This window comes from Lagopus muta, unplaced genomic scaffold, assembly GCF_023343835.1.
Source record: "Lagopus muta isolate bLagMut1 unplaced genomic scaffold, bLagMut1 primary scaffold_92, whole genome shotgun sequence".
In the NCBI taxonomy this organism is placed as follows: domain Eukaryota; kingdom Metazoa; phylum Chordata; class Aves; order Galliformes; family Phasianidae; genus Lagopus; species Lagopus muta.
The window spans coordinates 52,604-80,431 of record NW_026040271.1 but is presented as its reverse complement, the minus strand read 5'-3'; the positions used below and the strand labels follow the sequence as shown (position 1 = coordinate 80,431).

Genomic DNA, 27,828 nt, shown 5'->3' with positions numbered 1-27,828 from the left:
CCTTAAATATCGCTTATTTTCATAGAAATCCCTGTTTTTAACCTTAAATATCGCTTATTTTCATAGAAATCCCTGTTTTTAACCTTAAATATCGCTTATTTTCATAGAAATCCCTGTTTTTAACCTTAAATATCGCTTATTTTCATAGAAATCCCTGTTTTTAACCTTAAATATCGCTTATTTTCATAGAAATCCCTGTTTTTAACCTTAAATATCGCTTATTTTCATAGAAATCCCTGTTTTTCCCCTTAAATATCGCTTATTTTCATAGAAATCCCTGTTTTTAACCTTAAATATCGCTTATTTTCATAGAAATCCCTGTTTTTAACCTTAAATATCGCTTATTTTCATAGAAATCCCTGTTTTTAACCTGAAATATCGCTTATTTTCATAGAAATCCCTGTTTTTCCCCTTAAATATCGCTTATTTTCATAGAAATCCCTGTTTTTAACCTTAAATATCGCTTATTTTCATAGAAATCCCTGTTTTTCCCCTTAAATATCGCTTATTTTCATAGAAATCCCTGTTTTTCCCCCTAAAATATCGCTTATTTTCATAGAAATCCCTGTTTTTCCCCTAAAATATCGCTTATTTTCATAGAAATCCCTGTTTTTAACCTTAAATATCGCTTATTTTCATAGAAATCCCTGTTTTTAACCTTAAATATCGCTTATTTTCATAGAAATTCCTGTTTTTCCCCTAAAATATCGCTTATTTTCATAGAAATCCCTGTTTTTCCCCTCAAATATCGCTTATTTTCATAGAAATCCCTGTTTTTAACCTTAAATATCGCTTATTTTCATAGAAATCCCTGTTTTTAACCTTAAATATCGCTTATTTTCATAGAAATCCCTGTTTTTAACCTTAAATATCGCTTATTTTCATAGAAATCCCTGTTTTTAACCTTAAATATCGCTTATTTTCATAGAAATCCCTGTTTTTCCCCTTAAATATCGCTTATTTTCATAGAAATCCCTGTTTTTCCCCTAAAATATCGCTTATTTTCATAGAAATCCCTGTTTTTAACCTTAAATATCGCTTATTTTCATAGAAATCCCTGTTTTTAACCTTAAATATCGCTTATTTTCATAGAAATCCCTGTTTTTAACCTTAAATATCGCTTATTTTCATAGAAATTCCTGTTTTTCCCCTAAAATATCGCTTATTTTCATAGAAATCCCTGTTTTTCCCCTCAAATATCGCTTATTTTCATAGAAATCCCTGTTTTTAACCTTAAATATCGCTTATTTTCATAGAAATCCCTGTTTTTCCCCTAAAATATCACTTATTTTCATAGAAATCCCTGTTTTTAACCTTAAATATCGCTTATTTTCATAGAAATCCCTGTTTTTAACCTTAAATATCGCTTATTTTCATAGAAATCCCTGTTTTTAACCTTAAATATCGCTTATTTTCATAGAAATCCCTGTTTTTAACCTTAAATATCGCTTATTTTCATAGAAATCCCTGTTTTTAACCTTAAATATCGCTTATTTTCATAGAAATCCCTGTTTTTAACCTTAAATATCGCTTATTTTCATAGAAATCCCTGTTTTTAACCTTAAATATCGCTTATTTTCATAGAAATCCCTGTTTTTCCCCTTAAATATCGCTTATTTTCATAGAAATCCCTGTTTTTAACCTTAAATATCGCTTATTTTCATAGAAATCCCTGTTTTTAACCTTAAATATCGCTTATTTTCATAGAAATCCCTGTTTTTAACCTTAAATATCGCTTATTTTCATAGAAATCCCTGTTTTTAACCTTAAATATCGCTTATTTTCATAGAAATCCCTGTTTTTAACCTTAAATATCGCTTATTTTCATAGAAATCCCTGTTTTTCCCCTTAAATATCGCTTATTTTCATAGAAATCCCTGTTTTTCCCCTAAAATATCGCTTATTTTCATAGAAATCCCTGTTTTTCCCCTAAAATATCGCTTATTTTCATAGAAATCCCTGTTTTTAACCTTAAATATCGCTTATTTTCATAGAAATCCCTGTTTTTAACCTTAAATATCGCTTATTTTCATAGAAATCCCTGTTTTTAACCTTAAATATCGCTTATTTTCATAGAAATCCCTGTTTTTAACCTAAAATATCGCTTATTTTCATAGAAATCCCTGTTTTTCCCCTAAAATATCGCTTATTTTCATAGAAATCCCTGTTTTTAACCTTAAATATCGCTTATTTTCATAGAAATCCCTGTTTTTAACCTTAAATATCGCTTATTTTCATAGAAATCCCTGTTTTTAACCTTAAATATCGCTTATTTTCATAGAAATCCCTGTTTTTAACCTTAAATATCGCTTATTTTCATAGAAATCCCTGTTTTTAACCTTAAATATCGCTTATTTTCATAGAAATCCCTGTTTTTAACCTTAAATATCGCTTATTTTCATAGAAATCCCTGTTTTTCCCCTTAAATATCGCTTATTTTCATAGAAATCCCTGTTTTTAACCTTAAATATCGCTTATTTTCATAGAAATCCCTGTTTTTAACCTTAAATATCGCTTATTTTCATAGAAATCCCTGTTTTTAACCTTAAATATCGCTTATTTTCATAGAAATCCCTGTTTTTAACCTTAAATATCGCTTATTTTCATAGAAATCCCTGTTTTTAACCTTAAATATCGCTTATTTTCATAGAAATCCCTGTTTTTCCCCTTAAATATCGCTTATTTTCATAGAAATCCCTGTTTTTCCCCTAAAATATCGCTTATTTTCATAGAAATCCCTGTTTTTAACCTTAAATATCGCTTATTTTCATAGAAATCCCTGTTTTTAACCTTAAATATCGCTTATTTTCATAGAAATCCCTGTTTTTTAACCTTAAATATCGCTTATTTTCATAGAAATTCCTGTTTTTCCCCTAAAATATCGCTTATTTTCATAGAAATCCCTGTTTTTCCCCTCAAATATCGCTTATTTTCATAGAAATCCCTGTTTTTAACCTTAAATATCGCTTATTTTCATAGAAATCCCTGTTTTTCCCCTAAAATATCACTTATTTTCATAGAAATCCCTGTTTTTAACCTTAAATATCGCTTATTTTCATAGAAATCCCTGTTTTTAACCTAAAATATCGCTTATTTTCATAGAAATCCCTGTTTTTCCCCTAAAATATCGCTTATTTTCATCGAAATCCCTGTTTTTAACCTTAAATATCGCTTATTTTCATAGAAATCCCTGTTTTTAACCTTAAATATCGCTTATTTTCATAGAAATCCCTGTTTTTAACCTTAAATATCGCTTATTTTCATAGAAATCCCTGTTTTTAACCTTAAATATCGCTTATTTTCATAGAAATCCCTGTTTTTCCCCTTAAATATCGCTTATTTTCATAGAAATCCCTGTTTTTCCCCTAAAATATCGCTTATTTTCATAGAAATCCCTGTTTTTAACCTTAAATATCGCTTATTTTCATAGAAATCCCTGTTTTTAACCTTAAATATCGCTTATTTTCATAGAAATCCCTGTTTTTAACCTTAAATATCGCTTATTTTCATAGAAATCCCTGTTTTTAACCTTAAATATCGCTTATTTTCATAGAAATCCCTGTTTTTCCCCTTAAATATCGCTTATTTTCATAGAAATCCCTGTTTTTAACCTTAAATATCGCTTATTTTCATAGAAATCCCTGTTTTTAACCTTAAATATCGCTTATTTTCATAGAAATCCCTGTTTTTAACCTTAAATATCGCTTATTTTCATAGAAATCCCTGTTTTTAACCTTAAATATCGCTTATTTTCATAGAAATCCCTGTTTTTAACCTTAAATATCGCTTATTTTCATAGAAATCCCTGTTTTTAACCTTAAATATCGCTTATTTTCATAGAAATCCCTGTTTTTAACCTTAAATATCGCTTATTTTCATAGAAATCCCTGTTTTTCCCCTTAAATATCGCTTATTTTCATAGAAATCCCTGTTTTTCCCCTAAAATATCGCTTATTTTCATAGAAATCCCTGTTTTTAACCTTAAATATCGCTTATTTTCATAGAAATCCCTGTTTTTAACCTTAAATATCGCTTATTTTCATAGAAATCCCTGTTTTTAACCTTAAATATCGCTTATTTTCATAGAAATCCCTGTTTTTAACCTTAAATATCGCTTATTTTCATAGAAATTCCTGTTTTTCCCCTAAAATATCGCTTGTTTTCATAGAAATCCCTGTTTTTCCCCTAAAATATCGCTTATTTTCATAGAAATCCCTGTTTTTAACCTTAAATATCGCTTATTTTCATAGAAATCCCTGTTTTTCCCCTAAAATATCACTTATTTTCATAGAAATCCCTGTTTTTAACCTTAAATATCGCTTATTTTCATAGAAATCCCTGTTTTTAACCTAAAATATCGCTTATTTTCATAGAAATCCCTGTTTTTCCCCTAAAATATCGCTTATTTTCATAGAAATCCCTGTTTTTAACCTTAAATATCGCTTATTTTCATAGAAATCCCTGTTTTTAACCTTAAATATCGCTTATTTTCATAGAAATCCCTGTTTTTAACCTTAAATATCGCTTATTTTCATAGAAATCCCTGTTTTTAACCTTAAATATCGCTTATTTTCATAGAAATCCCTGTTTTTAACCTTAAATATCGCTTATTTTCATAGAAATCCCTGTTTTTAACCTTAAATATCGCTTATTTTCATAGAAATCCCTGTTTTTCCCCTTAAATATCGCTTATTTTCATAGAAATCCCTGTTTTTAACCTTAAATATCGCTTATTTTCATAGAAATCCCTGTTTTTAACCTTAAATATCGCTTATTTTCATAGAAATCCCTGTTTTTTAACCTTAAATATCGCTTATTTTCATAGAAATCCCTGTTTTTAACCTTAAATATCGCTTATTTTCATAGAAATCCCTGTTTTTAACCTTAAATATCGCTTATTTTCATAGAAATCCCTGTTTTTCCCCTTAAATATCGCTTATTTTCATAGAAATCCCTGTTTTTCCCCTAAAATATCGCTTATTTTCATAGAAATCCCTGTTTTTCCCCTAAAATATCGCTTATTTTCATAGAAATCCCTGTTTTTAACCTTAAATATCGCTTATTTTCATAGAAATCCCTGTTTTTAACCTTAAATATCGCTTATTTTCATAGAAATCCCTGTTTTTAACCTTAAATATCGCTTATTTTCATAGAAATCCCTGTTTTTAACCTAAAATATCGCTTATTTTCATAGAAATCCCTGTTTTTCCCCTAAAATATCGCTTATTTTCATCGAAATCCCTGTTTTTAACCTTAAATATCGCTTATTTTCATAGAAATCCCTGTTTTTAACCTTAAATATCGCTTATTTTCATAGAAATCCCTGTTTTTAACCTTAAATATCGCTTATTTTCATAGAAATCCCTGTTTTTAACCTTAAATATCGCTTATTTTCATAGAAATCCCTGTTTTTAACCTTAAATATCGCTTATTTTCATAGAAATCCCTGTTTTTAACCTTAAATATCGCTTATTTTCATAGAAATCCCTGTTTTTCCCCTTAAATATCGCTTATTTTCATAGAAATCCCTGTTTTTAACCTTAAATATCGCTTATTTTCATAGAAATCCCTGTTTTTAACCTTAAATATCGCTTATTTTCATAGAAATCCCTGTTTTTAACCTTAAATATCGCTTATTTTCATAGAAATCCCTGTTTTTAACCTTAAATATCGCTTATTTTCATAGAAATCCCTGTTTTTAACCTTAAATATCGCTTATTTTCATAGAAATCCCTGTTTTTCCCCTTAAATATCGCTTATTTTCATAGAAATCCCTGTTTTTCCCCTAAAATATCGCTTATTTTCATAGAAATCCCTGTTTTTCCCCTAAAATATCGCTTATTTTCATAGAAATCCCTGTTTTTAACCTTAAATATCGCTTATTTTCATAGAAATCCCTGTTTTTAACCTTAAATATCGCTTATTTTCATAGAAATCCCTGTTTTTAACCTAAAATATCGCTTATTTTCATAGAAATCCCTGTTTTTAACCTTAAATAGCGCTTATTTTCATAGAAATCCCTGTTTTTCCCCTTAAATATCGCTTATTTTCATAGAAATCCCAGTTTTACCCTTAAATATCGCTTATTTTCATAGAAATCCCTGTTTTTAACCTTAAATATCGCTTATTTTCATAGAAATCCCTGTTTTTCCCCTAAAATATCGCTTATTTTCATAGAAATCCCTGTTTTTCCCCTCAAATATCGCTTATTTTCATAGAAATCCCTGTTTTTAACCTTAAATATCGCTTATTTTCATAGAAATCCCTGTTTTTCCCCTAAAATATCACTTATTTTCATAGAAATCCCTGTTTTTAACCTTAAATGTCGCTTATTTTCATCGAAATCCCTGTTTTTCCCCTTAAATGTCGCTTATTTTCATAGAAATCCCTGTTTTTCCCCTTAAATATCGCTTATTTTCATGGAAATCCCTGTTTTTCCCCTAAAATATCGCTTATTTTCATAGAAATCCCTGTTTTTCCCCTTAAATATCGCTTATTTTCATAGAAATCCCTGTTTTTCCCCTTAAATATCGCTTATTTCCATAGAAATCCCTGTTTTTCCCCTTAAATATTGCTTATTTTCATAGAAATCCCTGTTTTTCCCCTAAAATATCGCTTATTTTCATAGAAATCCCTGTTTTTAACCTTAAATATCGCTTATTTTCATAGAAATCCCTGTTTTTTCCCCTTAAATATCGCTTATTTTCATAGAAATCCCTGTTTTTCCCCTAAAATATCGCTTATTTTCATAGAAATCCCTGTTTTTCCCCTAAAATATCGCTTATTTTCATAGAAATCCCTGTTTTTAACCTTAAATATCGCTTATTTTCATAGAAATCCCTGTTTTTAACCTTAAATATCGCTTATTTTCATAGAAATCCCTGTTTTTAACCTTAAATATCGCTTATTTTCATAGAAATCCCTGTTTTTAACCTTAAATATCGCTTATTTTCATAGAAATCCCAGTTTTACCCTTAAATATCGCTTATTTTCATAGAAATCCCTGTTTTTAACCTTAAATATCGCTTATTTTCATAGAAATCCCTGTTTTTCCCCTTAAATATCGCTTATTTTCATAGAAATCCCAGTTTTACCCTTAAATATCGCTTATTTTCATAGAAATCCCTGTTTTTAACCTTAAATATCGCTTATTTTCATAGAAATCCCTGTTTTTCCCCTAAAATATCGCTTATTTTCATAGAAATCCCTGTTTTTCCCCTTAAATATCGCTTATTTTCATAGAAATCCCTGTTTTTCCCCTAAAATATCGCTTATTTTCATCGAAATCCCTGTTTTTCCCCTTAAATATCGCTTATTTTCATAGAAATCCCTGTTTTTCCCCTTAAATATCGCTTATTTTCATAGAAATCCCTGTTTTTCCCTTAAAATATCGCTTATTTTCATCGAAATCCCTGTTTTTCCCCTAAAATATCGCTTATTTTCATAGAAATCCCTGTTTTTCCCCTCAAATATCGCTTATTTTCATAGAAATCCCTGTTTTTATCCTTAAATATCGCTTATTTTCATGGAAATCCCTGTTTTTCCCCTTAAATATCGCTTATTTTCATAGAAATCCCTGTTTTTCCCCGAAAATATCGCTTATTTTCATAGAAATCCCTGTTTTTCCCCTTAAATATCGCTTATTTTCATAGAAATCCCTGTTTTTAACCTTAAATATCGCTTATTTTCATAGAAATCCCTGTTTTTAACCTGAAATATCGCTTATTTTCATAGAAATCCCTGTTTTTCCCCTTAAATATCGCTTATTTTCATAGAAATCCCTGTTTTTAACCTTAAATATCGCTTATTTTCATAGAAATCCCTGTTTTTCCCCTTAAATATCGCTTATTTTCATAGAAATCCCTGTTTTTCCCCGAAAATATCGCTTATTTTCATAGAAATCCCTGTTTTTCCCCTTAAATATCGCTTATTTTCATAGAAATCCCTGTTTCTCCCCTAAAATATCGCTTATTTTCATGGAAATCCCTGTTTTTAACCTTAAATATCGCTTATTTTCATAGAAATCCCTGTTTTTCCCCTAAAATATCGCTTATTTTCATCGAAATCCCTGTTTTTCCCCTTAAATATCGCTTATTTTCATAGAAATCCCTGTTTTTAACCTTAAATATCGCTTATTTTCATAGAAATCCCTGTTTTTCCCCTAAAATATCGCTTATTTTCATAGAAATCCCTGTTTTTCCCCTTAAATATCGCTTATTTTCATAGAAATCCCTGTTTTTAACCTTAAATATCGCTTATTTTCATAGAAATCCCTGTTTTTCCCCGAAAATATCGCTTATTTTCATAGAAATCCCTGTTTTTCCCCTAAAATATCGCTTATTTTCATAGAAATCCCTGTTTTTCCCCTAAAATATCGCTTATTTTCATAGAAATCCCTGTTTCTCCCCTAAAATATCGCTTATTTTCATGGAAATCCCTGTTTTTAACCTTAAATATCGCTTATTTTCATAGAAATCCCTGTTGTTCCCCTAAAATATCGCTTATTTTCATAGAAATACCTGTTTTTCCCCTAAAATATCGCTTATTTTCATAGAAATCCCTGCTTTTCCCCTTAAATATCGCTTATTTTCATAGAAATCCCTGTTTTTAACCTTAAATATCGCTTATTTTCATAGAAATCCCTGTTTTTCCCCTTAAATATCGCTTATTTTCATAGAAATCCCTGTTTTTCCCCTTAAATATCGCTTATTTTCATAGAAATCCCTGTTTTTAACCTTAAATATCGCTTATTTTCATAGAAATCCCTGTTTTTCCCCGAAAATATCGCTTATTTTCATAGAAATCCCTGTTTTTCCCCTAAAATATCGCTTATTTTCATAGAAATCCCTGTTTTTCCCCTAAAATATCGCTTATTTTCATAGAAATCCCTGTTTTTCCCCTAAAATATCGCTTATTTTCATAGAAATCCCTGTTTTTAACCTTAAATATCGCTTATTTTCATAGAAATCCCTGTTTTTCCCCTAAAATATCGCTTATTTTCATAGAAATCCCTGTTTTTAACCTTAAATATCGCTTATTTTCATAGAAATCCCTGTTTTTAACCTTAAATATCGCTTATTTTCATAGAAATCCCTGTTGTTCCCCTAAAATATCGCTTATTTTCATCGAAATCCCTGTTTTTAACCTTAAATATCGCTTATTTTCATAGAAATCCCTGTTTTTTCCCCTTAAATATCGCTTATTTTCATAGAAATCCCTGTTTTTCCCCTAAAATATCGCTTATTTTCATAGAAATCCCTGTTTTTCCCCTTAAATATCGCTTATTTTCATAGAAATCCCTGTTTTTAACCTTAAATATCGCTTATTTTCATAGAAATCCCTGTTTCTAACCTTAAATATCGCTTATTTTCATAGAAATCCCTGTTTTTAACGTTAAATATCGCTTATTTTCATAGAAATCCCTGTTTTTCCCCTAAAATATCGCTTATTTTCATAGAAATCCCTGTTTTTCCCCTTAAATATCGCTTATTTTCATAGAAATCCCTGTTTTTAACCTTAAATACCGCTTATTTTCATAGAAATCCCTGTTTTTCCCCTTAAATATCGCTTATTTTCATAGAAATCCCTGTTTTTCCCCTAAAATATCGCTTATTTTCATAGAAATCCCTGTTTTTAACCTTAAATATCGCTTATTTTCATAGAAATCCCTGTTTTTCCCCTAAAATATCGCTTATTTTCATGGAAATCCCTGTTTTTAACCTTAAATATCGCTTATTTTCATCGAAATCCCTGTTTTTCCCCTAAAATATCGCTTATTTTCATAGAAATCCCTGTTTTTAACCTAAAATATCACTTATTTTCATAGAAATCCCTGTTTTTCCCCTAAAATATCGCATATTTTCATAGAAATCCCTGTTTTTCCCCTAAAATATCGCATATTTTCATAGAAATCCCTGTTTTTCCCCTAAAATATCGCTTATTATCATACAAATCCCCGTTTTTAACCTTAAATATCGCTTATTTTCATAGAAATCCCTGTTTTTCCCCTTAAATATCGCTTATTTTCATGGAAATCCCTGTTTTTTCCCCTTAAATGTCGCTTATTTTCATCGAAATCCCTGTTTTTCCCCTTAAATGTCGCTTATTTTCATAGAAATCCCTGTTTTTCCCCTTAAATATCGCTTATTTTCATGGAAATCCCTGTTTTTCCCCTAAAATATCGCTTATTTTCATAGAAATCCCTGTTTTTCCCCTAAAATATCGCTTATTTTCATAGAAATCCCTGTTTTTCCCCTTAAATATCGCTTATTTTCATAGAAATCCCTGTTTTTCCCCTAAAATATCGCTTATTTTCATAGAAATCCCTGTTTTTCCCCTAAAATATCGCTTATTTCCATAGAAATCCCTGTTTTTCCCCTAAAATATCGCTTATTTTCATAGAAATCCCTGTTTTTCCCCTTAAATATCGCTTATTTTCATCGAAATCCCTGCTTTTAACCTTAAATATTGCTTATTTTCATAGAAATCCCTGTTTTTAACCTTAAATATCGCTTATTTTCATAGAAATCCCTGTTTTTCCCCTAAAATATCGCTTATTTTCATAGAAATCCCTGTTTTTCCCCTAAAATATCGCTTATTTTCATAGAAATCCCTGTTTTTCCCCTAAAATATCGCTTATTTTCATAGAAATCCCTGTTTTTAACCTTAAATATCGCTTATTTTCATAGAAATCCCTGTTTTTAACCTTAAATATCGCTTATTTTCATAGAAATCCCTGTTTTTCCCCTAAAATATCGCTTATTTTCATAGAAATCCCATTTTTTAACCTTAAATATCGCTTATTTTCATAGAAATCCCTGTTTTTAACCTTAAATATCGCTTATTTTCATAGAAATCCCTGTTTTTAACCTTAAATATCGCTTATTTTCATAGAAATCCCTGTTTTTCCCCTAAAATATCGCTTATTTTCATAGAAATCCCTGTTTTTCCCCTAAAATATCGCTTATTTTCATAGAAATCCCTGTTTTTCCCCTTAAATATCGCTTATTTTCATAGAAATCCCTGTTTCTAACCTTAAATATCGCTTATTTTCATAGAAATCCCTGTTTTTCCCCTAAAATATCGCTTATTTTCATAGAAATCCCTGTTTTTAACCTTAAATACCGCTTATTTTCATAGAAATCCCTGTTTTTCCCCTTAAATATCGCTTATTTTCATAGAAATCCCTGTTTTTCCCCAAAATATCGCTTATTTTCATAGAAATCCCTGTTTTTAACCTTAAATATCGCTTATTTTCATAGAAATCCCTGTTTTTAACCTTAAATATCGCTTATTTTCATAGAAATCCCTGTTTTTAACCTTAAATATCGCTTATTTTCATCGAAATCCCTGTTTTTCCCCTAAAATATCGCATATTTTCATAGAAATCCCTGTTTTTCCCCTAAAATATTGCATATTTTCATAGAAATCCTGTTTTTCCCCTAAAATATCGCTTATTATCATACAAATCCCCGTTTTTAACCTTAAATATCGCTTATTTTCATAGAAATCCCTGTTTTTCCCCTTAAATATCGCTTATTTTCATGGAAATCCCTGTTTTTCCCCTTAAATGTCGCTTATTTTCATCGAAATCCCTGTTTTTCCCCTTAAATGTCGCTTATTTTCATAGAAATCCCTGTTTTTCCCCTTAAATATCGCTTATTTTCATGGAAATCCCTGTTTTTCCCCTAAAATATCGCTTATTTTCATAGAAATCCCTGTTTTTCCCCTTAAATATCGCTTATTTTCATAGAAATCCCTGTTTTTCCCCTTAAATATCGCTTATTTCCATAGAAATCCCTGTTTTTCCCCTTAAATATTGCTTATTTTCATAGAAATCCCTGTTTTTCCCCTAAAATATCGCTTATTTTCATAGAAATCCCTGTTTTTAACCTTAAATATCGCTTATTTTCATAGAAATCCCTGTTTTTAACCTTAAATATCGCTTATTTTCATAGAAATCCCTGTTTTTAACCTTAAATATCGCTTATTTTCATAGAAATCCCTGTTTTTCCCCTTAAATATCGCTTATTTTCATAGAAATCCCTGTTTTTAACCTTAAATATCGCTTATTTTCATAGAAATCCCTGTTTTTCACCTTAAATATCGCTTATTTTCATAGAAATCCCTGTTTTTAACCTTAAATATCGCTTATTTTCATAGAAATCCCTGTTTTTCCCCTTAAATATCGCTTATTTTCATAGAAATCCCTGTTTTTCCCCTAAAATATCGCTTATTTTCATAGAAATCCCTGTTTTTAACCTTAAATATCGCTTATTTTCATAGAAATCCCTGTTTTTCACCTTAAATATCGCTTATTTTCATAGAAATCCCTGTTTTTCCCCTTAAATATCGCTTATTTTCATAGAAATCCCTGTTTCTAACCTTAAATATCGCTTATTTTCATAGAAATCCCTGTTTTTCCCCTAAAATATCGCTTATTTTCATAGAAATCCCTGTTTTTAACCTTAAATACCGCTTATTTTCATAGAAATCCCTGTTTTTCCCCTTAAATATCGCTTATTTTCATAGAAATCCCTGTTTTTCCCCAAAATATCGCTTATTTTCATAGAAATCCCTGTTTTTAACCTTAAATATCGCTTATTTTCATAGAAATCCCTGTTTTTCCCCTAAAATATCGCTTATTTTCATAGAAATCCCTGTTTTTAACCTTAAATATCGCTTATTTTCATAGAAATCCCTGTTTTTCCCCTAAAATATCGCTTATTTTCATAGAAATCCCTGTTTTTAACCTTAAATATCGCTTATTTTCATCGAAATCCCTGTTTTTCCCCTAAAATATCGCTTATTTTCATAGAAATCCCTGTTTTTAACCCGAAAATATCACTTATTTTCATAGAAATCCCTGTTTTTCCCCTAAAATATCACTTATTTTCATAGAAATCCCTGTTTTTCCCCTTAAATATCGCATATTTTCATAGAAATCCCTGTTTTTCCCCTAAAATATCGCATATTTTCATAGAAATCCCTGTTTTTCCCCTAAAATATCGCTTATTATCATAGAAATCCCCGTTTTTAACCTTAAATATCGCTTATTTTCATAGAAATCCCTGTTTTTCCCCTTAAATATCGCTTATTTTCATGGAAATCCCTGTTTTTCCCCTTAAATGTCGCTTATTTTCATCGAAATCCCTGTTTTTCCCCTAAAATATCGCTTATTATCATAGAAATCCCCGTTTTTAACCTTAAATATCGCTTATTTTCATAGAAATCCCTGTTTTTCCCCCTAAAATATCGCTTATTTTCATAGAAATCCCTGTTTTTCCCCTTAAATATCGCTTATTTTCATGGAAATCCCTGTTTTTCCCCTTAAATATCGCTTATTTTCATAGAAATCCCTGTTTTTCCCCTAAAATATCGCTTATTTTCATAGAAATCCCTGTTTTTCCCCTTAAATATCGCTTATTTTCATAGAAATCCCTGTTTTTCCCCTAAAATATCGCTTATTTTCATAGAAATCCCTGTTTTTCCCCTAAAATATCGCTTATTTTCATAGAAATCCCTGTTTTTAACCTTAAATATCGCTTATTTTCATAGAAATCCCTGTTTTTCCCCTAAAATATCGCTTATTTTCATAGAAATCCCTGTTTTTAACCTTAAATATCGCTTATTTTCATAGAAATCCCTGTTTTTAACCTTAAATATCGCTTATTTTCATAGAAATCCCTGTTTTTAACCTTAAATATCGCTTATTTTCATAGAAATCCCTGTTTTTCCCCTAAAATATCGCTTATTTTCATAGAAATCCCTGTTTTTCCCCTTAAATATCGCTTATTTTCATCGAAATCCCTGCTTTTAACCTTAAATATTGCTTATTTTCATAGAAATCCCTGTTTTTAACCTTAAATATCGCTTATTTTCATAGAAATCCCTGTTTTTCCCCTAAAATATCGCTTATTTTCATAGAAATCCCTGTTTTTAACCTTAAATATCGCTTATTTTCATAGAAATCCCTGTTTTTCACCTTAAATATCGCTTATTTTCATAGAAATCCCTGTTTTTAACCTTAAATATCGCTTATTTTCATAGAAATCCCTGTTTTTCCCCTAAAATATCGCTTATTTTCATGGAAATCCCTGTTTTTCCCCTTAAATATCGCTTATTTTCATAGAAATCCCTGTTTTTAACCTAAAATATCGCTTATTTTCATAGAAATCCCTGTTTTTCCCCTTAAATATCGCTTATTTTCATAGAAATCCCTGTTTTTCCCCTAAAATATCGCTTATTTTCACAGAAATCCCTGTTTTTCCCCTTAAATATCGCTTATTTTCATAGAAATCCCTGTTTTTAACCTAAAATATCGCTTATTTTCATAGAAATCCCTGTTTTTCCCCTAAAATATCGCTTATTTTCATAGAAATCCCTGTTTTTCCCCTTAAATATCGCTTATTTTCATAGAAATCCCTGTTTTTCCCCTAAAATATCGCTTATTTTCATAGAAATCCCTGTTTTTAACCTTAAATATCGCTTATTTTCATAGAAATCCCTGTTTTTAACCTTAAATATCGCTTATTTTCATAGAAATCCCTGTTTTTCCCCTAAAATATCGCTTATTTTCATAGAAATCCCTGTTTTTAACCTTAAATATCGCTTATTTTCATAGAAATCCCTGTTTTTAACCTTAAATATCGCTTATTTTCATAGAAATCCCTGTTTTTAACCTTAAATATCACTTATTTTCATAGAAATCCCTGTTTTTAACCTAAAATATCGCTTATTTTCATAGAAATCCCTGTTTTTCCCCTAAAATATCGCTTATTTTCATCGAAATCCCTGTTTTTAACCTTAAATATCGCTTATTTTCATAGAAATCCCTGTTTTTAACCTTAAATATCGCTTATTTTCATAGAAATCCCTGTTTTTAACCTTAAATATCGCTTATTTTCATAGAAATCCCTGTTTTTCCCCTAAAATATCGCTTATTTTCATAGAAATCCCTGTTTTTAACCTTAAATATCGCTTATTTTCATAGAAATCCCTGTTTTTAACCTTAAATATCACTTATTTTCATAGAAATCCCTGTTTTTAACCTAAAATATCGCTTATTTTCATAGAAATCCCTGTTTTTCCCCTAAAATATCGCTTATTTTCATCGAAATCCCTGTTTTTAACCTTAAATATCGCTTATTTTCATAGAAATCCCTGTTTTTCCCCTCAAATATCGCTTATTTTCATAGAAATCCCTGTTTTTAACCTTAAATATCGCTTATTTTCATAGAAATCCCTGTTTTTAACCTTAAATATCGCTTATTTTCATAGAAATCCCTGTTTTTAACCTTAAATATCGCTTATTTTCATAGAAATCCCTGTTTTTCCCCTTAAATATCGCTTATTTTCATAGAAATCCCTGTTTTTAACCTTAAATATCGCTTATTTTCATAGAAATCCCTGTTTTTAACCTTAAATATCGCTTATTTTCATAGAAATCCCTGTTTTTAACCTTAAATATCGCTTATTTTCATAGAAATCCCTGTTTTTCACCTTAAATATCGCTTATTTTCATAGAAATCCCTGTTTTTCCCCTAAAATATCGCTTATTTTCATAGAAATCCCATTTTTTAACCTTAAATATCGCTTATTTTCATAGAAATCCCTGTTTTTAACCTTAAATATCGCTTATTTTCATAGAAATCCCTGTTTTTAACCTTAAATATCGCTTATTTTCATAGAAATCCCTGTTTTTCCCCTAAAATATCGCTTATTTTCATAGAAATCCCTGTTTTTCCCCTAAAATATCGCTTATTTTCATAGAAATCCCTGTTTTTCCCCTAAAATATCGCTTATTTTCATAGAAATCCCTGTTTTTCCCCTTAAATATCGCTTATTTTCATCGAAATCCCTGTTTCTAACCTTAAATATCGCTTATTTTCATAGAAATCCCTGTTTTTCCCCTAAAATATCGCTTATTTTCATAGAAATCCCTGTTTTTAACCTTAAATACCGCTTATTTTCATAGAAATCCCTGTTTTTCCCCTAAAATATCGCTTATTTTCATAGAAATCCCTGTTTTTCCCCAAAATATCGCTTATTTTCATAGAAATCCCTGTTTTTAACCTTAAATATCGCTTATTTTCATAGAAATCCCTGTTTTTAACCTTAAATATCGCTTATTTTCATAGAAATCCCTGTTTTTAACCTTAAATATCGCTTATTTTCATCGAAATCCCTGTTTTTCCCCTAAAATATCGCTTATTTTCATAGAAATCCCTGTTTTTAACCCGAAAATATCACTTATTTTCATAGAAATCCCTGTTTTTCCCCTAAAATATCGCATATTTTCATAGAAATCCCTGTTTTTCCCCTAAAATATCGCATATTTTCATAGAAATCCCTGTTTTTCCCCTAAAATATCGCTTATTATCATACAAATCCCCGTTTTTAACCTTAAATATCGCTTATTTTCATGGAAATCCCTGTTTTTCCCCTTAAATGTCGCTTATTTTCATCGAAATCCCTGTTTTTCCCCTTAAATGTCGCTTATTTTCATAGAAATCCCTGTTTTTCCCCTTAAATATCGCTTATTTTCATGGAAATCCCTGTTTTTTCCCCTAAAATATCGCTTATTTTCATAGAAATCCCTGTTTTTCCCCTTAAATATCGCTTATTTTCATAGAAATCCCTGTTTTTCCCCTTAAATATTGCTTATTTTCATAGAAATCCCTGTTTTTCCCCTAAAATATCGCTTATTTTCATAGAAATCCCTGTTTTTAACCTTAAATATCGCTTATTTTCATGGAAATCCCTGTTTTTCCCCTAAAATATCGCTTATTTTCATAGAAATCCCTGTTTTTCCCCTAAAATATCGCTTATTTCCATAGAAATCCCTGTTTTTCCCCTTAAATATTGCTTATTTTCATAGAAATCCCTGTTTTTCCCCTAAAATATCGCTTATTTTCATAGAAATCCCTGTTTTTAACCTTAAATATCGCTTATTTTCATCGAAATCCCTGTTTTTCCCCTTAAATATCGCTTATTTTCATAGAAATCCCTGTTTTTAACCTTAAATATCGCTTATTTTCATAGAAATCCCTGTTTTTCCCCTTAAATATCGCTTATTTTCATAGAAATCCCTGTTTTTAACCTTAAATATCGCTTATTTTCATGGAAATCCCTGTTTTTCCCCTAAAATATCGCTTATTTTCATAGAAATCCCTGTTTTTCCCCTAAAATATCGCTTATTTCCATAGAAATCCCTGTTTTTCCCCTTAAATATTGCTTATTTTCATAGAAATCCCTGTTTTTCCCCTAAAATATCGCTTATTTTCATAGAAATCCCTGTTTTTAACCTTAAATATCGCTTATTTTCATCGAAATCCCTGTTTTTCCCCTTAAATATCGCTTATTTTCATAGAAATCCCTGTTTTTAACCTTAAATATCGCTTATTTTCATAGAAATCCCTGTTTTTCCCCTTAAATATCGCTTATTTTCATAGAAATCCCTGTTTTTCCCCTTAAATATCGCTTATTTTCATGGAAATCCCTGTTTTTCCCCTTAAATGTCGCTTATTTTCATCGAAATCCCTGTTTTTCCCCTTAAATGTCGCTTATTTTCATAGAAATCCCTGTTTTTCCCCTTAAATATCGCTTATTTTCATGGAAATCCCTGTTTTTCCCCTAAAATATCGCTTATTTTCATAGAAATCCCTGTTTTTCCCCTAAAATATCGCTTATTTTCATAGAAATCCCTGTTTTTCCCCTAAAATATCGCTTATTTTCATAGAAATCCCTGTTTTTCCCCTAAAATATCGCTTATTTTCATAGAAATCCCTGTTTTTCCCCTAAAATATCGCTTATTTTCATAGAAATCCCTGTTTTTAACCTTAAATATCGCTTATTTTCATAGAAATCCCTGTTTTTAACCTTAAATATCGCTTATTTTCATAGAAATCCCTGTTTTTCCCCTAAAATATCGCTTATTTTCATAGAAATCCCATTTTTTAACCTTAAATATCGCTTATTTTCATAGAAATCCCTGTTTTTAACCTTAAATATCGCTTATTTTCATAGAAATCCCTGTTTTTAACCTTAAATATCGCTTATTTTCATAGAAATCCCTGTTTTTCCCCTAAAATATCGCTTATTTTCATAGAAATCCCTGTTTTTCCCCTAAAATATCGCTTATTTTCATAGAAATCCCTGTTTTTCCCCTTAAATATCGCTTATTTTCATAGAAATCCCTGTTTCTAACCTTAAATATCGCTTATTTTCATAGAAATCCCTGTTTTTCCCCTAAAATATCGCTTATTTTCATAGAAATCCCTGTTTTTAACCTTAAATATCGCTTATTTTCATAGAAATCCCTGTTTTTCCCCTTAAATATCGCTTATTTTCATAGAAATCCCTGTTTTTCCCCAAAATATCGCTTATTTTCATAGAAATCCCTGTTTTTAACCTTAAATATCGCTTATTTTCATAGAAATCCCTGTTTTTAACCTTAAATATCGCTTATTTTCATAGAAATCCCTGTTTTTAACCTTAAATATCGCTTATTTTCATCGAAATCCCTGTTTTTCCCCTAAAATATCGCTTATTTTCATAGAAATCCCTGTTTTTAACCCGAAAATATCACTTATTTTCATAGAAATCCCTGTTTTTCCCCTAAAATATCGCATATTTTCATAGAAATCCCTGTTTTTCCCCTAAAATATCGCATATTTTCATAGAAATCCCTGTTTTTCCCCTAAAATATCGCTTATTATCATACAAATCCCCGTTTTTAACCTTAAATATCGCTTATTTTCATAGAAATCCCTGTTTTTCCCCTTAAATATCGCTTATTTTCATGGAAATCCCTGTTTTTCCCCTTAAATGTCGCTTATTTTCATAGAAATCCCTGTTTTTCCCCTTAAATATCGCTTATTTTCATGGAAATCCCTGTTTTTCCCCTAAAATATCGCTTATTTTCATAGAAATCCCTGTTTTTCCCCTTAAATATCGCTTATTTTCATGGAAATCCCTGTTTTTCCCCTTAAATGTCGCTTATTTTCATAGAAATCCCTGTTTTTCCCCTTAAATATCGCTTATTTTCATGGAAATCCCTGTTTTTCCCCTAAAATATCGCTTATTTTCATAGAAATCCCTGTTTTTCCCCTTAAATATCGCTTATTTTCATAGAAATCCCTGTTTTTCCCCTTAAATATCGCTTATTTCCATAGAAATCCCTGTTTTTCCCCTTAAATATTGCTTATTTTCATAGAAATCCCTGTTTTTCCCCTTAAATATCGCTTATTTTCATAGAAATCCCTGTTTTTAACCTTAAATATCGCTTATTTTCATAGAAATCCCTGTTTTTAACCTTAAATATCGCTTATTTTCATAGAAATCCCTGTTTTTAACCTTAAATATCGCTTATTTTCATAGAAATCCCTGTTTTTCCCCTTAAATATCGCTTATTTTCATAGAAATCCCTGTTTTTAACCTTAAATATCGCTTATTTTCATAGAAATCCCTGTTTTTCACCTTAAATATCGCTTATTTTCATAGAAATCCCTGTTTTTAACCTTAAATATCGCTTATTTTCATAGAAATCCCTGTTTTTCCCCTTAAATATCGCTTATTTTCATAGAAATCCCTGTTTTTCCCCTAAAATATCGCTTATTTTCATAGAAATCCCATTTTTTAACCTTAAATATCGCTTATTTTCATCGAAATCCCTGTTTTTCACCTTAAATATCGCTTATTTTCATAGAAATCCCTGTTTTTCCCCTTAAATATCGCTTATTTTCATAGAAATCCCTGTTTCTAACCTTAAATATCGCTTATTTTCATAGAAATCCCTGTTTTTCCCCTAAAATATCGCTTATTTTCATAGAAATCCCTGTTTTTAACCTTAAATACCGCTTATTTTCATAGAAATCCCTGTTTTTCCCCTTAAATATCGCTTATTTTCATAGAAATCCCTGTTTTTCCCCAAAATATCGCTTATTTTCATAGAAATCCCTGTTTTTAACCTTAAATATCGCTTATTTTCATAGAAATCCCTGTTTTTCCCCTAAAATATCGCTTATTTTCATAGAAATCCCTGTTTTTAACCTTAAATATCGCTTATTTTCATCGAAATCCCTGTTTTTCCCCTAAAATATCGCTTATTTTCATAGAAATCCCTGTTTTTAACCCGAAAATATCACTTATTTTCATAGAAATCCCTGTTTTTCCCCTAAAATATCGCTTATTTTCATAGAAATCCCTGTTTTTCCCCTTAAATATCGCATATTTTCATAGAAATCCCTGTTTTTAACCTTAAATATCGCTTATTTTCATAGAAATCCCTGTTTTTCCCCTAAAATATCGCTTATTATCATAGAAATCCCCGTTTTTAACCTTAAATATCGCTTATTTTCATAGAAATCCCTGTTTTTCCCCTTAAATATCGCTTATTTTCATGGAAATCCCTGTTTTTCCCCTTAAATGTCGCTTATTTTCATCGAAATCCCTGTTTTTCCCCTTAAATATCGCTTATTTTCATAGAAATCCCTGTTTTTCCCCTTAAATATCGCTTATTTTCATGGAAATCCCTGTTTTTCCCCTAAAATATCGCTTATTTTCATAGAAATCCCTGTTTTTCCCCTAAAATATCGCTTATTTTCATAGAAATCCCTGTTTTTCCCCTTAAATATCGCTTATTTTCATAGAAATCCCTGTTTTTCCCCTTAAATATCGCTTATTTTCATAGAAATCCCTGTTTTTCCCCTAAAATATCGCTTATTTCCATAGAAATCCCTGTTTTTCCCCTTAAATATTGCTTATTTTCATCGAAATCCCTGTTTTTCCCCTAAAATATCGCTTATTTTCATAGAAATCCCTGTTTTTAACCTTAAATATCGCTTATTTTCATAGAAATCCCTGTTTTTCCCCTTAAATATCGCTTATTTTCATCGAAATCCCTGCTTTTAACCTTAAATATTGCTTATTTTCATAGAAATCCCTGTTTTTAACCTTAAATATCGCTTATTTTCATAGAAATCCCTGTTTTTCCCCTAAAATATCGCTTATTTTCATAGAAATCCCTGTTTTTAACCTTAAATATCGCTTATTTTCATAGAAATCCCTGTTTTTCACCTTAAATATCGCTTATTTTCATAGAAATCCCTGTTTTTAACCTTAAATATCGCTTATTTTCATAGAAATCCCTGTTTTTAACCCAAAAATATCGCTTATTTTCATGGAAATCCCTGTTTTTCCCCTAAAATATCGCTTATTTTCATAGAAATCCCTGTTTTTCCCCTAAAATATCGCTTATTTTCATAGAAATCCCTGTTTTTCCCCTAAAATATCGCTTATTTTCATAGAAATCCCTGTTTTTAACCTTAAATATCGCTTATTTTCATAGAAATCCCTGTTTTTAACCTTAAATATCGCTTATTTTCATAGAAATCCCTGTTTTTCCCCTTAAATATCGCTTATTTTCATAGAAATCCCTGTTTTTCCCCTAAAATATCGCTTATTTTCATAGAAATCCCATTTTTTAACCTTAAATATCGCTTATTTTCATAGAAATCCCTGTTTTTAACCTTAAATATCGCTTATTTTCATAGAAATCCCTGTTTTTAACCTTAAATATCGCTTATTTTCATAGAAATCCCTGTTTTTCCCCTAAAATATCGCTTATTTTCATAGAAATCCCTGTTTTTCCCCTAAAATATCGCTTATTTTCATAGAAATCCCTGTTTTTCCCCTTAAATATCGCTTATTTTCATAGAAATCCCTGTTTCTAACCTTAAATATCGATTATTTTCATAGAAATCCCTGTTTTTCCCCTAAAATATCGCTTATTTTCATAGAAATCCCTGTTTTTAACCTTAAATACCGCTTATTTTCATAGAAATCCCTGTTTTTCCCCTTAAATATCGCTTATTTTCATAGAAATCCCTGTTTTTCCCCAAAATATCGCTTATTTTCATAGAAATCCCTGTTTTTAACCTTAAATATCGCTTATTTTCATAGAAATCCCTGTTTTTAACCTTAAATATCGCTTATTTTCATCGAAATCCCTGTTTTTCCCCTAAAATATCGCTTATTTTCATAGAAATCCCTGTTTTTAACCCGAAAATATCACTTATTTTCATAGAAATCCCTGTTTTTCCCCTAAAATATCGCATATTTTCATAGAAATCCCTGTTTTTCCCCTAAAATATCGCATATTTTCATAGAAATCCCTGTTTTTCCCCTAAAATATCGCTTATTATCATACAAATCCCCATTTTTAACCTTAAATATCGCTTATTTTCATAGAAATCCCTGTTTTTCCCCTTAAATATCGCTTATTTTCATGGAAATCCCTGTTTTTCCCCTTAAATGTCGCTTATTTTCATCGAAATCCCTGTTTTTCCCCTTAAATGTCGCTTATTTTCATAGAAATCCCTGTTTTTCCCCTTAAATATCGCTTATTTTCATGGAAATCCCTGTTTTTCCCCTAAAATATCGCTTATTTTCATAGAAATCCCTGTTTTTCCCCTTAAATATCGCTTATTTTCATAGAAATCCCTGTTTTTCCCCTTAAATATCGCTTATTTCCATAGAAATCCCTGTTTTTCCCCTTAAATATTGCTTATTTTCATAGAAATCCCTGTTTTTCCCCTAAAATATCGCTTATTTTCATAGAAATCCCTGTTTTTAACCTTAAATATCGCTTATTTTCATCGAAATCCCTGTTTTTCCCCTTAAATATCGCTTATTTTCATAGAAATCCCTGTTTTTAACCTTAAATATCGCTTATTTTCATAGAAATCCCTGTTTTTCCCCTTAAATATCGCTTATTTTCATAGAAATCCCTGTTTTTAACCTTAAATATCGCTTATTTTCATAGAAATCCCTGTTTTTCACCTTAAATATCGCTTATTTTCATAGAAATCCCTGTTTTTAACCTTAAATATCGCTTATTTTCATAGAAATCCCTGTTTTTCCCCTTAAATATCGCTTATTTTCATAGAAATCCCTGTTTTTCCCCTAAAATATCGCTTATTTTCATAGAAATCCCATTTTTTAACCTTAAATATCGCTTATTTTCATAGAAATCCCTGTTTTTAACCTTAAATATCGCTTATTTTCATAGAAATCCCTGTTTTTAACCTTAAATATCGCTTATTTTCATAGAAATCCCTGTTTTTCCCCTAAAATATCGCTTATTTTCATAGAAATCCCTGTTTTTCCCCTAAAATATCGCTTATTTTCATAGAAATCCCTGTTTTTCCCCTTAAATATCGCTTATTTTCATAGAAATCCCTGTTTCTAACCTTAAATATCGCTTATTTTCATAGAAATCCCTGTTTTTCCCCTAAAATATCGCTTATTTTCATAGAAATCCCTGTTTTTAACCTTAAATATCGCTTATTTTCATAGAAATCCCTGTTTTTCCCCTTAAATATCGCTTATTTTCATAGAAATCCCTGTTTTTCCCCTTAAATATCGCTTATTTTCATAGAAATCCCTGTTTTTCCCCAAAATATCGCTTATTTTCATAGAAATCCCTGTTTTTAACCTTAAATATCGCTTATTTTCATAGAAATCCCTGTTTTTCCCCTAAAATATCGCTTATTTTCATAGAAATCCCTGTTTTTAACCTTAAATATCGCTTATTTTCATAGAAATCCCTGTTTTTCCCCTAAAATATCGCTTATTTTCATAGAAATCCCTGTTTTTTCCCCTAAAATATCGCTTATTTTCATAGAAATCCCTGTTTTTAACCCGAAAATATCACTTATTTTCATAGAAATCCCTGTTTTTCCCCTAAAATATCGCATATTTTCATAGAAATCCCTGTTTTTCCCCTAAAATATCGCATATTTTCATAGAAATCCCTGTTTTTCCCCTAAAATATCGCTTATTTTCATAGAAATCCCTGTTTTTCCCCTTAAATATCGCTTATTTTCATGGAAATCCCTGTTTTTCCCCTTAAATGTCGCTTATTTTCATAGAAATCCCTGTTTTTCCCCTTAAATGTCGCTTATTATCATAGAAATCCCTGTTTTTCCCCTTAAATATCGCTTATTTTCATGGAAATCCCTGTTTTTCCCCTAAAATATCGCTTATTTTCATAGAAATCCCTGTTTTTCCCCTAAAATATCGCTTATTTTCATAGAAATCCCTGTTTTTCCCCTTAAATATCGCTTATTTTCATAGAAATCCCTGTTTTTCCCCTTAAATATCGCTTATTTTCATAGAAATCCCTGTTTTTCCCCTAAAATATCGCTTATTTCCATAGAAATCCCTGTTTTTCCCCTTAAATATCGCTTATTTTCATAGAAATCCCTGTTTTTCCCCTAAAATATCGCTTATTTCCATAGAAATCCCTGGTTTTCCCCTAAAATATCGCTTATTTTCATAGAAATCCCTGTTTTTAACCTTAAATATCGCTTATTTTCATAGAAACCCCTGTTTTTAACCTTAAATATCGCTTATTTTCATAGAAATCCCTGTTTTTCCCCTAAAATATCGCTTATTTTCATCGAAATCCCTGCTTTTAACCTTAAATATCGCTTATTTTCATAGAAATCCCTGTTTTTCCCCTAAAATATCGCTTATTTTCATAGAAATCCCTGTTTTTCCCCTTAAATATCGCTTATTTTCATAGAAATCCCTGTTTTTCCCCTTAAATATCGCTTATTTTCATAGAAATCCCTGTTTTTCCCCTAAAATATCGCTTATTTCCATAGAAATCCCTGTTTTTCCCCTTAAATATCGCTTATTTTCATAGAAATCCCTGTTTTTCCCCTAAAATATCGCTTATTTCCATAGAAATCCCTGGTTTTCCCCTAAAATATCGCTTATTTTCATAGAAATCCCTGTTTTTAACCTTAAATATCGCTTATTTTCATAGAAACCCCTGTTTTTAACCTTAAATATCGCTTATTTTCATAGAAATCCCTGTTTTTCCCCTAAAATATCGCTTATTTTCATCGAAATCCCTGCTTTTAACCTTAAATATCGCTTATTTTCATAGAAATCCCTGTTTTTCCCCTAAAATATCGCTTATTTTCATAGAAATCCCTGTTTTTAACCTCAAATATCGCTTATTTTCATAGAAATCCCTGTTTTTCCCCTAAAATATCACTTATTTTCATAGAAATCCCTGTTTTTAACCTTAAATATCGCTTATTTTCATAGAAATCCCTGGTTTTCCCCTTAAATATCGCTTATTTTCATAGAAATCCCTGTTTTCAACCTTAAATATCGCTTATTTTCATGGAAATCCCTGTTTTTAACCTTAAATATCGCTTATTTTCATAGAAATCCCTGTTTTTAACCTTAAATATCGCTTACTTTCATAGAAATCCCTGGTTTTCCCCTAAAATATCGCTTATTTTCATAGAAATCCCTGTTTTCAACCTTAAATATCGCTTATTTTCATGGAAATCCCTGTTTTTAACCCAAAAATATCGCTTATTTTCATAGAAATCCCTGTTCTTCCCCTTAAATATCGCTTATTTTCATAGAAATCCCTGTTTTTAACCTTAAATATCGCTTATTTTCATAGAAATCCCTGTTTTTCCCCTAAAATATCGCTTATTTTCATAGAAATCCCTGTTTTTCCCCTAAAATATCGCTTATTTTCATAGAAATCCCTGTTTTTCCCCTAAAATATCGCTTATTTTCATAGAAATCCCTGTTTTCAACCTTAAATATCGCTTATTTTCATGGAAATCCCTGTTTTTAACCTTAAATATTGCTTATTTTCATAGAAATCCCTGTTTTTAACCTTAAATATCGCTTATTTTCATAGAAATCCCTGTTTTTCCCCTAAAATATCGCTTATTTTCATAGAAATCCCATTTTTTAACCTTAAATATCGCTTATTTTCATAGAAATCCCTGTTTTTAACCTTAAATATCGCTTATTTTCATAGAAATCCCTGTTTTTCCCCTTAAATATCGCTTATTTTCATAGAAATCCCTGTTTTTCCCCTTAAATATCGCTTATTTTCATAGAAATCCCTGTTTTTAACCTTAAATATCGCTTATTTTCATAGAAATCCCTGTTTTTCCCCTTAAATATCGCTTATTTTCATAGAAATCCCTGTTTTTCCCCTTAAATATCGCTTATTTTCATAGAAATCCCTGTTTTTAACCTTAAATATCGCTTATTTTCATAGAAATCCCTGTTTTTCCCCTAAAATATCGCTTATTTTCATAGAAATCCCTGTTTTTAACCTTAAATATCGCTTATTTTCATAGAAATCCCTGTTTTTCCCCTTAAATATCGCTTATTTTCATAGAAATCCCTGTTTCTAACCTTAAATATCGCTTATTTTCATAGAAATCCCTGTTTTTCCCCTAAAATATCGCTTATTTTCATAGAAATCCCTGTTTTTAACCTTAAATATCGCTTATTTTCATAGAAATCCCTGTTTTTAACCTTAAATATCGCTTATTTTCATAGAAATCCCTGTTTTTAACCTTAAATATCGCTTATTTTCATAGAAATCCCTGTTTTTCCCCTCAAATATTGCTTATTTTCATAGAAATCCCTGTTTTTCCCCAAAATATCGCTTATTTTCATAGAAATCCCTGTTTTTAACCTTAAATATCGCTTATTTTCATAGAAATCCCTGTTTTTCCCCTAAAATATCGCTTATTTTCACGGAAATCCCTGTTTTTAACCTTAAATATCGCTTATTTTCATCGAAATCCCTGTTTTTCCCCTAAAATATCGCTTATTTTCATAGAAATCCCTGTTTTTAACCCGAAAATATCGCTTATTTTCATAGAAATCCCTGTTTTTCCCCTAAAATATCGCATATTTTCATAGAAATCCCTGTTTTTCCCCTAAAATATCGCTTATTTTCATAGAAATCCCTGTTTTTCCCCTAAAATATCGCATATTTTCATAGAAATCCCTGTTTTTCCCCTAAAATATCGCTTATTTTCATAGAAATCCCTGTTTTTAACCTTAAATATCGCTTATTTTCATAGAAATCCCTGTTTTTAACCTTAAATATCGCTTATTTTCATAGAAATCCCTGTTTTTCCCCTAAAATATCGCTTATTTTCATAGAAATCCCTGTTTTTCCCCTAAAATATCGCTTATTTTCATAGAAATCCCTGTTTTTCCCCTCAAATATCGCTTATTTTCATAGAAATCCCCGTTTTTCCCCTAAAATATCGCTTATTTTCATAGAAATCCCTGTTTTTCCCCTAAAATATCGCTTATTTTCATAGAAATCCCCGTTTTTCCTCTAAAATATCGCTTATTTTCATAGAAATCCCTGTTTTTAACCTTAAATATCGCTTATTTTCATAGAAATCCCAGTTTTTAACCTTAAATATCGCTTATTTTCATAGAAATCCCTGTTTTTCCCCTTAAATGTCGCTTATTTTCATAGAAATCCCTGATTTTAACCTTAAATATCGCTTATTTTCATGGAAATCCCTGTTTTTCCCCTAAAATATCGCTTATTTTCATGGAAATCCCTGTTTTTCCCCTTAAATGTCGCTTATTTTCATAGAAATCCCTGTTTTTCCCCTAAAATATCGCTTATTTTCATAGAAATCCCTGTTTTTCCCCTAAAATATCGCTTATTTTCATAGAAATCCCTGTTTTTCCCCTAAAATATCGCTTATTTTCATAGAAATCCCTGTTTTTAACCTTAAATATCGCTTATTTTCATAGAAATCCCTGTTTTTCCCCTAAAATATCGCTTATTTTCATAGAAATCCCTGTTTTTCCCCTAAAATATCGCTTATTTCCATAGAAATCCCTGTTTTTCCCCTTAAATATTGCTTATTTTCATAGAAATCCCTGTTTTTCCCCTAAAATATCGCTTATTTTCATAGAAATCCCTGTTTTTAACCTTAAATATCGCTTATTTTCATA

The 27,828-nt window shown here is 30.0% G+C and overlaps 1 long non-coding RNA gene across 2 annotated transcripts; it reads right to left on the bottom strand.

Moving 5' to 3' along the window:
• Positions 1–342: 342 nt before the first annotated feature.
• LOC125687848 (uncharacterized) lies at positions 343–14,346 on the bottom strand. Of its 2 annotated transcripts, none has more exons than XR_007374446.1 (2): positions 14,313–14,346; positions 343–452 (listed from the first exon to the last, which is right to left on the bottom strand). It is a non-coding gene; the product is annotated as an uncharacterized LOC125687848 (long non-coding RNA). The 2 variants fall into 2 exon arrangements; XR_007374445.1 differs by lacking the exon at positions 14,313–14,346 and adding an exon at positions 7,711–7,741.
• Between the last annotated feature and the right edge of the window lie 13,482 nt (positions 14,347–27,828).